Raw genomic sequence first — 12,748 nt, 5'->3', positions numbered from 1 at the left:
AAATAATGACTTTTGGATAGTAGGGCATCACAACTAGAATCATCTAGGACTCATTTGACCCATAAGCTAGGAAATTTTGTTTCTTTTTCCTGGTACATTAACTTACATTTTAGAACAAAACAAAAATATAATTTGAGAAAATAGCTCACAACTCCTGTATTGTTTTCTGTTGACTTGTTCAACTAGTTTACAATACATATAATTAATATTTGAAATGTAGAACATGTATTGACAATTTTCTCATTAAAAACTAGAAGAAGTTGAATTAACTAGGGTACATCTAGACTGCAGGCTTCTTTCAGAAGAAGCTTTTCCGGAAGAGTGTGTCCACACTGCAAAACCACATCAAAAAAGCGATCTGCTTTTTTGAAAGAGAGCGTCCATTCAGTGTGGATGCTATCTCGCATTTAAGCTGTGATTACGATAGATGGACTGGTCATCAGGGCACCTGTGCTTTTTTTCTCTTTCCTCTTCTTTCAAAAAAACTCCCTCTTCCACCTCCACACACACATTTTTCCAACAGTGCTCTTTTGGAAAAGGCATTCTTCCTCGTAGAATGAGGTTTACCAGTATCAGAAAAAACCCTGCTTTCTTTCAGTTTTCTTCAAAAAAACGCAGTAGCAGTGTGGACACTAGTTAAGTGTTTTCGGAAAAACGGACATTTTTCTGAAAAAACTCTGCAGTCTAGATGCACCCTTAGTAATTATAACCTTTTCAGTCTTTTCTATTAATGGCAGGTTTTTGAAAGGGAGCTTAATCAAAGGATTGCTGTTGGGTGATAGCTTGTACTGCAAGTTCATATTTATGGTAAATGTTTACATGGAGAGATGTCTCACTCCCTACCCCTCAAAAAAAGAAAGAGAGGTGCAAAACCAGGAGATGTCTAGAATCACTGAGCAACATCTAATTATTCTGGAGCAAATAGAAATGTTATATTCTCTGCTTTAAGATCTGCATAACTTAAACTGGACCAGATTCCAAGCTAAAATATGTAGCACTACTTATTACTTTCAGTCATTGACATTTTAAAAGGCTGAACAGAGGGAATGAATATATAGCAAACTTTGGACATTTTAAAGAAAGGAATTGCACATCCTTTCTAGACTCCACTTTTATTGATGTCTTAGATAATTATTTGTTATAATAAAAAAGTACTACCACACACAATGGGTCTTGTCATCTGCATGAAAATCTGTGTATGTATGGATTATGTTATGTCATTTCTAACACTGACAAAATTTGATTGTTTTTTCCTCCTAGAAACATGAGATGCTTGTAATTGTTTGGTAATTTATTCTTGCCACGAAATGCTATTATTATGTTGTTTGGAGGAAAAAAAAGAACAGTAGATGTGTTTTGGTCATTGATTTTTTTCACACTACTTCTATTCCACCAGTTCTGGCACTGCTGGGAAGTCCTGCTGTTGGCATGGAAGTATGCCAGGTTGTCTAGTGAAAGCAGTAGAAAGAAGACATTGGCTATGCCTTTCCTCTAGCAGTCCAATTCCCCGTTGACCTTTTCAGGCTATATATAATTGCTCTTCTGCCAGTTCATCATCCTCAGCCCCAAAACCCACCAAGCACCATCCACTGATATTTTCATTATATTCCCTTCCAGTGATTTTTTTTTCTGGCACCCAAAGGTATTTGTGCACTGAGTTTCTTGATCAAAAGCAGTTTGTTCTTACATATTGGGCCAGCCTCCTAACTTTATGCTTAGCTGGGCCCTTCCTTTCCTTTTTGTCCCTTCCTCAGGCACATTCCTCTGATTCTCTGGTCCTGTCCAATGCTGCCAATTCAGGATGGTCCATACTCATCTAAGGAGTAGCCACAAATGACTATTATGTGCCACTCACCTCAAGGCAGATGCAGACCTTAATTATTTTTCCCCCAAGAACTACACCTTCATGTGGTGCGAGCCTGGCATGACCCTGAGATTTGGGCTTGTGGAAGCAGAATTTAAAAAGTTGGAGCCGGACTAAAGGCAGTCCACCAGTCTTCCTTTTAAGGAAATGTGAATCAGGCTAACAAACTTTCTATGTAACAATACTTCCTATTATGGAAACAATACAGAGACAAGTCTACCACAGATTTAACAATATAGACATCAACTGCAGAGAACCACAATCTCTTGAACAACAGACAAGATAGCACTGGCCAAACAGCAGTGCAGCTGAAACTGTGATGATGGAATATCAAAGCTGCAAGGAAGTTCTTCATCTGAAATGCTGTTAAGGTTAAGATAAAAAAATGGATCTTAGAATGTTAGATCACTTTGGAACACAGGTAGAATGATAACTTGTATCAGAGAAATAAAAATGCAGCTTATGGATACATGGATTGAATAAGAAGAGGTAAACTGAATGAGGCAAGATATTGCAGGAAGGTGTGATCGTTTTGTATGCTAGAAGAAAGGTTGATGTCCATTGGGAATATATAAGCTTATTGTTGAGCAAGGAATGAGTAAAAAGAAGAGTTCAATGACAGTTCCTCTGAAAGTTTGCAGAACCTCCTTGAGAAGATCTGTAAATGTCATTGTCTCATGGAAGATTAAAATGCACAGGCTGGTGGTGATAGTACTAGTTATGAATACATTATGGACAATGTGGCATCCTGACATAGATGACAGTATTGAATGTTTCGTTGAACTCTGTATCCTAAGCAGTCTTTGCACTGGGTTTGTACTTTCCACATGAGGAAAGCCAGAAGCTGACCTGGAGATCAAATGATGGCTTCACCCAGGAACAGCACGATGCTGTTGCTATTAGTTAGATAGTGGAGATGATCACTCTTGGATGCCAGACTTTTTATAGGTGCTGATAAAAAAAAATAATTACCTTTTGAGAAAATCAAAATAAAACTAAAGAAAGCAATCATCATGCAAAGTAGAGGATATGTATGACACAAGTTGAACCTCTCTGGTCCAGCAACATCCGTGGTACAGCATGATTTTCAGTTAGCGAGATGTCCGTTACTTGAGAGTGGCCAAGTTTCCCTCAGTCTATAAAGTTTGCTTACAGACACCAATGCTGCCTCTCATTGTCCTGTGTTATGTAGCTCTCATTTACCTCTAAAAGTCTTCTGAGAGCACAGTAGGCAGTCTAAGCGTTGTTAACACTGCTAGACAACCTCCCGTGGTTCAGCAAATTCTCTGGTTCAGCACCAATGAGGTCCCTTGGGTGCCGGACTAGAGAGGTTCAACCTATACCTGAAAGTTAGACCAGCTGTATACGCACATACTGTGCTGCAGCTTCTTAACAGAGGAAATAAAATCACTGATGGATGACATAGAAGAATATTAACAGTTTTTCAAAGATACAACTGTGGATGAGTCAGGACTAGAATGGAGGTGAGACGCTTTCTGAAAGAATGACTCCAACATATATATGGAGACTTGCTGGATTCTCTTCTTCAGTTTTTTCAACAACAAGACAGTAGTAAAGTAGTAAACAAGACAAATCACATTCTGCAACAAAAGAATATGGCCAAAGTTAAAGGATCAGCTAGAAGAGGAAATAGAGAATGAATGGGAAACAAAGAGAAGCTGAGGAGGTATACAGAAGAGAAGATTCTAAAAAGCTTTTAGTATCTACACAACTGGCATCACAATTCTCAAACCATTGTCACATTTTGAAGGCTCAAATTGGTATAATTTTAACCACAGAGTAAAAGCAGAGGGCCTGTTGAATAAAATGTTATTCCAGGCCAGGGCCGGATTAAGTGGGGGGCTAGCCAGGCAGCAGCCCGGGGCACCAACCTATGGGGGGTGCCTGATTTAAGTGGTAAGGGGTACCACATCAGGCGCCCCCATAGGCTGCACAAACATTTTCAGAAACGCATCTATAGTATTAAATGAGGAAATACTGTATGTTCGTTCTATTTGTCCTGTGGCACTTTACAGACTAATAGAGGCACGGGGATATATATAAAGTCAACAAAATTAAATTAGCCTCATTTACACAAGAATCCTCTTTCTTTTGTTGTCCTTAAATATACAATTGCCTCTGTAAACTCCACTCCACTTCATCTGATGAAGTGGGTTTTACTCACAAAAGTTTATGCCCTTATAAATCCGTTATTCTCTAATGAGTCACAGGATTCCTCATTGTGTTTGCAGATACAGACTAACAGGGCTACCCATCTGAGAATGTTCTATTTGTGTGCAGTATCATTCTTGTATGTGAGGTTAGAAATATAAAATATAAACCTGTTTATTAATCTAGGTCTTCTAGTGAAAGTCAATAGAGGTACTTAAGGAACTTAATAGTGTGCTGCTCAATACAAGGCTCTGTGAATAGTCTACCTTTCTGATGCTAGCATCATCGTCCCTTTGATTTGCAGTTTGAGAAGCAAATTGATGTTAAAGATGACTATATTTTGGAAGAAATCTATATAGTCTCCCAGGTAAGTGTTAGGCTATTAATTTTGTGGTGAATGGTGCCCTGATGGTACTGTAATGTCAGTAGGATAGCTAAATCTGTATTCTATTACAGTAAAACTCCAGTGGTCCGGCATCCAATGGTCCTGCACCATCTGGAATCTGGAAGTGCTCCGGTCAGCCAGACAATTGGAGCTGCTCTGCCCCCGGCTTCCCCAATTCAGCCGCTGCTGAAACTGACCAGCGGCTGACTCGGGGAAGCCGGGGGCAGAGCAGCTGGGGTGCTGCCAGGTTGGTCCCGTAGCATTGCTCCTCGGCACTGCGGGACCAACTCAGCAGCACCCCAGCTGCTCTGCCCCAGACTTCCCCAAGTCAGCAGCTGCTGAAACAGACCAGCGGCTGACTCCGAGAAGCCCAAGGCAGTGTGTGCTGTGCCCCAGGCTTCCCGGAGTCAGCCACTGGTCAGTTTCAGCAGCGGCTGACTTGGGGAAGTCTGGGGCAGAGCAGCTGGGGTGCTGCCGGGTTGGTCCCGCAGCACCGAAGGGCGCATCCCCCCAACTTTACCCCAGTCCCTTCATACCCCCCTCATAGTCCGGCATATCCGATAATCTGGCACCCCCTGGGTCCTAAAGGTGCCGGATTATCGGAAGTTTACTGTAATTATCTTAACAAACCCATCTAGTCCTATCATAATAACATTACTGAACAAAAGTTAATATTGCAGAGGGCTATCCCAGCTGTCAGTGTGAAATAATCCAAAATCTATTAAACACAGTTTAAAAAATATAACTGGCAAAATGGAGGGATCTCTTTACAGTGATTACATTGTATTTTTGGTGTCATGCAGTGGATGAGTTTAGATGAGATATAATATATTGCTTGCAAAGCTTTTGGCCTCCTTCCAAAACATGCTTTAATAACACTGTAAATCGCTGTGATGGGTTTGTTCTAAATGAACCTGTTGTGCTCTCCTGTTGTTACTACAGGATGACCTCAGTCACACTTATAATTCAACTATTTTATTTCAGGATTTAAAATATATTATACACTTCAGCAGCCATATTCCATGATGAACTGATACATAATGATGCCCAGGACACAGTAACCTGCCTGAGGGAAAAGATAAAGTACATAAACACATGGATTTATGCTGTAATCTTGTTAAATGGGATGATCGTAGCCAGAAGTTAGAGAGCCAGCTTCAGTGATTGTCTTATAAGTTATTGACTACAGTAGTCTGACGGAGGGGACCAAAACCTTTTTAGGCAGACATGGGGTCTGACACAACCTCCTCTTAAAAAGAAGTCTTTGTGATATTAGTGCTGGTGAAAGGTGCCAGTTTGATGGATCGGGGAATAAAGTCTTAGAGCTACAGAATAGGAACTTGGCATAATTTATTTTTTGAGACCACCGGTGTTTAGGGTGATAACTTGGTTGTTGGGAGGTCTGGGCTCAATCCCACAATGGACGCTTGAGTGAAAGAGGTACTGAGCCAGGAATACTCCCTTCAGCTGAGGGCTCCTGTAGCCAGACACGAACCCCATCTTGGTTTCTGCCCTCCCCCCCCCCCCCCGAGAGCAAGAGATAGGCAGTCAGCCTTTGATGCCCTGGGAACGCAGGTGTGCTGCCTGTCCCTGACTCTACCATAAACAGAAACCAGACAGTAAATGGGCTAGCTGATGACCCGGGGCCTCCCGCCGTCCTGATGGCTAGTACCAGTAATTGACACGCCTGCACTGTCCCAGGAGAGGAATCTTCGCCCATCACATACCAGAGGTGCCCATTGTCTGCATTTTCCCAGGTGTGAATTGTGCTTTGCACCCTTCGTGGGAAACTTGGCATTTAAAGCCATTTTTCCTAATTGGCCACTTGAGACCAGGAAGAAGCCTACGTGACCCAAGGGGTAAAAAGAGGTGTTCAGTAGCCTACCCCATTGGAGCTCCAATCATCTATACCTGCTGGCAGGTATTGATTGATTGATTGTCTCCCGAGGTCTGTGGGACGCCCAACCTCGCCCTACTTCTTCCCGAGGGATTGAGAGAAAGACGCTGGCCACGCCAAGTCTGGAACGCAGGGGTGAGAATATATACCTGCTAGGTGTCTATTTTGCATGCATTTAATAAGAGCTCAGAGAACCAAAAGGGTTTCATGGTACCTGTAAGTGACTTCTTAGTCTAATTTCTGTCCTGTCCTTTGTAGTGGCTGTGTTATCTGTAACACAGCAGTAGCATTTAACAACGAAGTTTACCCTGTAACAATAAAATAGTAACTGTTTAAGCTTTAACCTGACTCCTTCAGTTGCTGTAACAGAACCAAGCACAATTTAAAAGAACTTCATCCGGTCATAAGGGACTCACTGCCCTGACCGTCGGCTGACAGCTCCACAGTCCCAGAAAATGTGAGCTAAGCCAAAACAAGATTTCTCATTTTCTGGATACAGGAGTATTAGAACGGATATCCACCTCTGTCTCAAGAAGAGCCCTATCCGAGGCTGTGGGGCACAAAGCTGCAGCTTGGACTCTGGACCTCCTGAAAGCATAAGGCTTCGTCTTCAATGATAAAAAGAGTTTCCTGAGTCTTTCAACCATCATCTTTCTAGGAGTAGACATAAATAAAAAACATCTATCCATTACTCAATGGGTTTTAGAAGATCCAGGAACATGTCACCTGTGGAAGTCCTGCAGTAGCACAGTGTCTTCAACTTATGGGCCTTATAGGGTCAAGTATAGCAATCCCTGTGTAGGGAAAATTGCACAAAAGGTGCCTTCAAATGTTTCTTCTGGAATCACTCCCTGGAACTTATAGAAGACCAAGTACAAGTCCAAATCCAGGCATCCAGGCCCCTAGAGATGTAGACTATCCATGGGAACTGTGGTTCTCAACCTTACCATACCCCCAAGCTTCACTTCACTTTAAAGACTATTTGCTTACAGTACTGGACATGAAAATACAAAAGTGTCACGGCATTGAAAAATTACTGAAAATTGCTTACTCTCTCATTTATATTAAATTTTATTTTGTATTGACTTTGTTAATGCTTTTTATGTAGCCTGTTGTTAAATTAGGTAAATATCTAATTTATAGAGAGAGAGGGCAGCCAGAAGGCTATAGGAGAGTTGCTCTAGATAAGTTGATATACCCCCTTGAACACCTCTGCATATCCCCAGGGGTATGCATACACCTAGCTGAGAGCTACAGCATGAGAATATCCGCGAAGGATTGCCCCTATGCCTTCCAGATCTTCTTGTCCATGCTACTTATGTGAACCTGGGGAACCTGGAGCTGAGAGAAAACATAAATCTTTTGAAACTTAGAGCACTGAAGCTCGTAACTTCTTCGATGACTGTGAACTTTAAAATTCTCAAACAAGGTTGCACACCGTTGTATCACAGTTCTGGATCTCCCTGAAGGGAAAACACATCCCAGTTCAGTCACACAACACCGCCACAGTCACTTACATAAACAACCAAGTAGGGCCAAGGACCCCATAGCTACACGCATAAGGTAGGAAATAATGAAATGTCAGAGCAGTCTCTCCCATCTCTGAGAGAGACATATGAAAGGGGAACAGTACTGGAAGATGGACTGGTTCAACAGGTGCAAGTTCAACAATCTGGAGTAGTGCCTGGATCAGGTCTTCAGTCTGCTTTTGAGGACATTTATTTTTTCAGCCAATTCTGTATACAAGCTGCAAGAATACAAAGAAGCCAAGGTACATCTCAAGGGAGATTCCGACTCCATGGCACAGATGGACCCGGACCCACTTTGTGTTTTCATCTTTCCTGGGGAAAGTGATTCAGAAAATAAGGGAGCGGGAGATAGATAGTCATATTGATAACTCCCTATTGGCCAAAGAGACCTGGTTTTCCAGCCTGATAGGCCTGACAGTAGTCTCCACTACAGTTAATACGGAGATCCTCTTGCAATGCCTCTTTCTCCATCTAGACCAGTGTTTCTCAACCAGTGGTACAGTACCCTTAGGAGTACTCGAGAGAACTCTGGGGGTACATCAACACAACTGAAATTTTAAACAAAAATTCAGTTTTCTTCAAGTTTTACAACACTTTATTGTTTGTACTTTTTATACCCAAAATGTTCATTGCCCACCTGGCTACGGTTAAATTGCTTAAACAAATGTGTTACAATGGTAAAAAACAATTTTGTGTGTCTGAAAACTGTAGGTGTTGGGAGTACTTATAATTTTTTTAAGCGGGGTACTTATTTTTTTAAACTTTATTTTTTTTAGTGAAACACTAAACTAGACTCAAACCAGCTTCAGCTTAGTGAAAGAAAAATTTTAGCAAAGCTTAGGTCAGTCTTTCCACATAATCAAGAATTTTCTAGCTTCCAGGAGAGCCATGACTTTAAAGGTATATCCTGTAAGCGACCAAGCCATAGGCAGTCTTGAGTAGTGGTCATAGCTGGGCAGAGGTCTGCCCATCAGGGATGGAAATCACTGGTCCAGAGTTGGAGGAATCGTAAAGTCCTGTAATCAAGAATCGGGGTCAGTAAGGCCAGTTTCCGAGATGAGAGATCGTAGACGATACCAGGTTAGAATTAAGAGGCAGGAACTGGAGTTGAAGTTAGGCTGGAGGCAGAGATTAGAGATCAACAGATGAGGTGAAGTCTGTGTATTGCATTAGGCCAGTCTGTGTGGTTGCTCAGACGACTTCCTGGAGCCCAACCCCAAGAGCTAAGCAGGGGCATTTGGCCAATTGAAAGGCCACAGAAGACTGTCATTCTGGATAACATGAATGGTGCTTCCTTCAGTGTCTACTTTCCATTGTGCCTCCTGGCTGTGCCTTTGCATGGGTTCCAGATGGGAATATTAGCCGCCAGGGTCTGCAGATCCTGGTTTTAGTCCCCAGGTTCTCATGCATCTGGTCCAGGTTCAGAGTCTGGTGCCAAGAGCATGGTGTGGATGCCAGGAATCTGGGATTTACCCTTTTGGACTTTCTCCTGGAAGGCATAGAAAAGGCCATCAGTTTAGCACCATATCAAGTTTCTGCTCTCAGAAGCATCCTTTCCATGGTGTCTGGATTTATGCAATACAATCCCCAAATCTCCACATTTCTATGAACTGCCAGACTAGCTGAATGGGATCCATCACTGATTCTGAGCAATCTAATAGATTATCTCTTCTAGCCCCTCACTTCAGTGTTTGCTTCTTACCTGTCCATAAAAACGTGTTTTCTGGTCGCTATGACATCTGCTAAATAGGGATAAGAGCTGGCCATGTTGTCTGTGCAAGAACTCAATGTGTATTCTACAATGTGGTGGTGCTGAGAACTCTTTTCTTCCCTTCTATACTTACTAAGAAGTCATCCTTCATTCACTCTGTTTGAAGCTGCAACAAAGAAGTGGCACACCTTAGTTGTCATGAGTGCTCTGAAAACCCTGCTTAGGAGCTGTTTCAAGGCCCGTTCCCCAAGACCTCTACCTGCCTCATGGAGAGTAGCCACCTCTACCTGCCAGCAACTTCATGAAAAACTACTAGGTGGGCTTGCAGTGAGAAACAGAAGCCTCCTTTGATGGGAAGGTACTACAGATGGTTGCCCAAAAATGATGTTGCACTTTGAGCAATTCTTACAACAAAGCCGGACAATTGGAGCTGCTCTTCCCCCGGCTTCCCCGATTCAGCCGCTGCTGAAACTGACCAGCAGCTGACTCGGGGAAGCTGGGGGCAGAGCAGCTGGGGTGCTGCCGGGTTGGTCCCATAGCGCCCCCCGCCCCTAGATGCTGCGGGACCAACCTGGCAGCACCCCAGTTGCTCTGCCCCAGACTTCCCCAAGTTAGCCACTGCTGAAACTGACCGGCGGCTGACTCCGGGAAGCCCGGGGCAGAGCAGCTGGGGTGCTGCCGGGTTGGTCCTGCGGCGCTGAGGGACGTATCCCTCCCACTCCACCCCAGACTCCTCATAGCCCCCCCTTCCTGCAGTTTAAAATACTGGTAGTATTGAGTTTAATTTTAGTCTAACGTTAATTTAGATTAGCACATACTGTAAAAATAAATATGAAATGTAGCTTTATTTACATAGCTTTGCCAGTGACCATTGTGACAGACCTAAGCCAGCAGCCTGCCACACTCTGGTGAAAGGCAGATATACAGGACGCTTGATAGGTAGTTTTCTCATTCTGGAGTGAACTACTAGAGCCTGCTGCAATAAAACCAAGGCAGGAAAACACCAGGGGCTAATTAACTAGATTGCTCCCTCAGGCAAGTCACTCCACACCTGCAGCTAATTAAGGCCTGGGGTCCTGCTTTAAAAGGACTCCTCCAGGCAAGGGGGGGAAGAATGATGGACTGGAAGGAGAAAGGAAGGAACAAGAAGAAGCCATGTGAGAGTTGGTTAACAGCTACCAGAGGGAGATATTTTGGGAGGGGGTTGTTTGGGGAAGTGGCCCAGGGAAAAAGCTGCCAAGTCAGAAGGAAAACAACCTTGACTGCTGCTGCTTCTTTAGAGTCCCTGGAGTAGTAGGCAGGCCCGGCTTCCTCCCAAACCTTCCCCCCTGCCAACAAAGAGCCTGTCCCAAGAAGGGAGACCAGGCCTATCAAGGGGTTGTCACCCCAAAACCATGGACTAGCCTGTGATGGATATGGCTCACTAAGCTTTGGACCCTGCTTCCTGTAAAGAGAAAGGGGTTATGTATAGGACCACGTGAGTCTCTGAGGCTAATATTATCCGCCAGTAGTGTGAGACCCACAGCACACGGCCAGAACTTTGCCATGCCATCTACAGAAATATTCCAAGGCAGAAATTGTCTTTGTAAGTATTTTTTAAAAAAAGATCCTTTTATTGTATTTTCTTTCCCCGCTCTCTCTTTTAGAACTTCAAAGTAGCCTTATGGTTTGCATTGCAGGAAATATGAGAAATAGCCCTGAATGTCTATATAATTTGCTTGGTTTCTGCTCTTAAAAAGCAACTACAGTTTGTCATTTCTTGTCCACGTTGGGATCAGAACTGTGCTAGCTCCAAGCATGTCTAAACACAAGAGAGGGCTAGCAGAATTCTCTCATGACATCCGTAACCAGAGTAGTTTGATTGTGTTGGAACCATATTAAAAAAACACATTACATATTATAGAGGAGCCTAGCTGATAGCATTGTTTGACTATTGTGGTTTTTTCCCGAATAAATAAATACCTCTCTTCACAATGGCCCTAGAAATTGTACTAAGGTCCTGCAACAATCGTATTTGAATATGCTTCTAGCCAGCATGGTTTGATTCGAGTTCTGTGGCTTAAGCGGGGTGTTGGCTAGAAAACAAGAATTCTGTTTCATGAAAAATGTTGAGGTTTCAGAATTTTTTTGTTCTGCATTCAAATGAAAATGAGACCTTTTGAAATATTTCATTTAAAAAATGAGAGAAAGGGGGAGTCCCTCCAGAATAACCAAAGCCCTGATGATTAGGGAACTCGCCTTTTAGCCCAATTAATATTTAATAATTTATATAAAGTGGAACTGTTCCAACAGGAGAGAGAGAGAGATTGGTTCTGTAGCCCAGTTGTTGGGGCACTTGCTTGGTACATCAGAGACCTGATTGAGAGCAGGTACTAGAACCTACCTATTTGTGTGCTAGGTATGTGTTCTAACCAGGCTATTCACTATTCTGGGTCGGAGATTTTTCTGACTTTCTGTTTTTGACCCAAAAAAAATCTATTCTGAGCCAAAGTGTCATTGTGACAAACTGGCATTTTCTGATGAAAGAATGCTCAATTCCCAGGTCTGCCACAGGCTTCTTTGACCTTGTATCAGTCGTTTATTTTATATGTGCCTCAGTTTCTCATCTGTAAAATGGGGGTAATTGTATTTCTTTTCTGTCCCTTATAAGCTCATTAGAGCAAAGAGATGCATATTGTGTATACATACAGAGACAAGTACATGGGTGTCTTCATCTCAACTGGGGCCTGTAGTTGCCACCATGATGCCAATAACTTAACAAGTGGGAAGCTACACATTTTTGGTGCATGTCTGTTTTCACCTCCTCTCCTTTATGTATTAACAGGAGGAGTTAGGGTACAGCAAATCTTGTATTTTACCAGAGATGTACTAGAACCAAATCTGAATGGACCTGAATGTGTTGTAAACACAGCAGTAGCAGACATTGGAGTAAAACTCTTGTAATAAACTGCACTGTCTCCTTCATCTACACAGGTCATTCTAATTTTTCCTGTCTACTTTGCACTGTTTCCACAGAGCTTCTTTGTACTGCAAGTACACAGTCTATTAAACACTTGCCAGATTTCCTCTGACATATTAAATATAATGCCTGCCCAGCCCACCTCTGCCTTTTCACCCTTATTTTGCTGCAGCTTTTATCCTCTTCCTTTCCCCTCTTTCACAAGCTTTGAGAATCATTCCCTTCCCATGT

The sequence above is a fragment of the Pelodiscus sinensis genome, chromosome 5, assembly GCF_049634645.1.
Source record: "Pelodiscus sinensis isolate JC-2024 chromosome 5, ASM4963464v1, whole genome shotgun sequence".
Taxonomy (NCBI): Eukaryota; Metazoa; Chordata; order Testudines; family Trionychidae; genus Pelodiscus; species Pelodiscus sinensis.
This window is presented reverse-complemented; position numbering follows the sequence as displayed.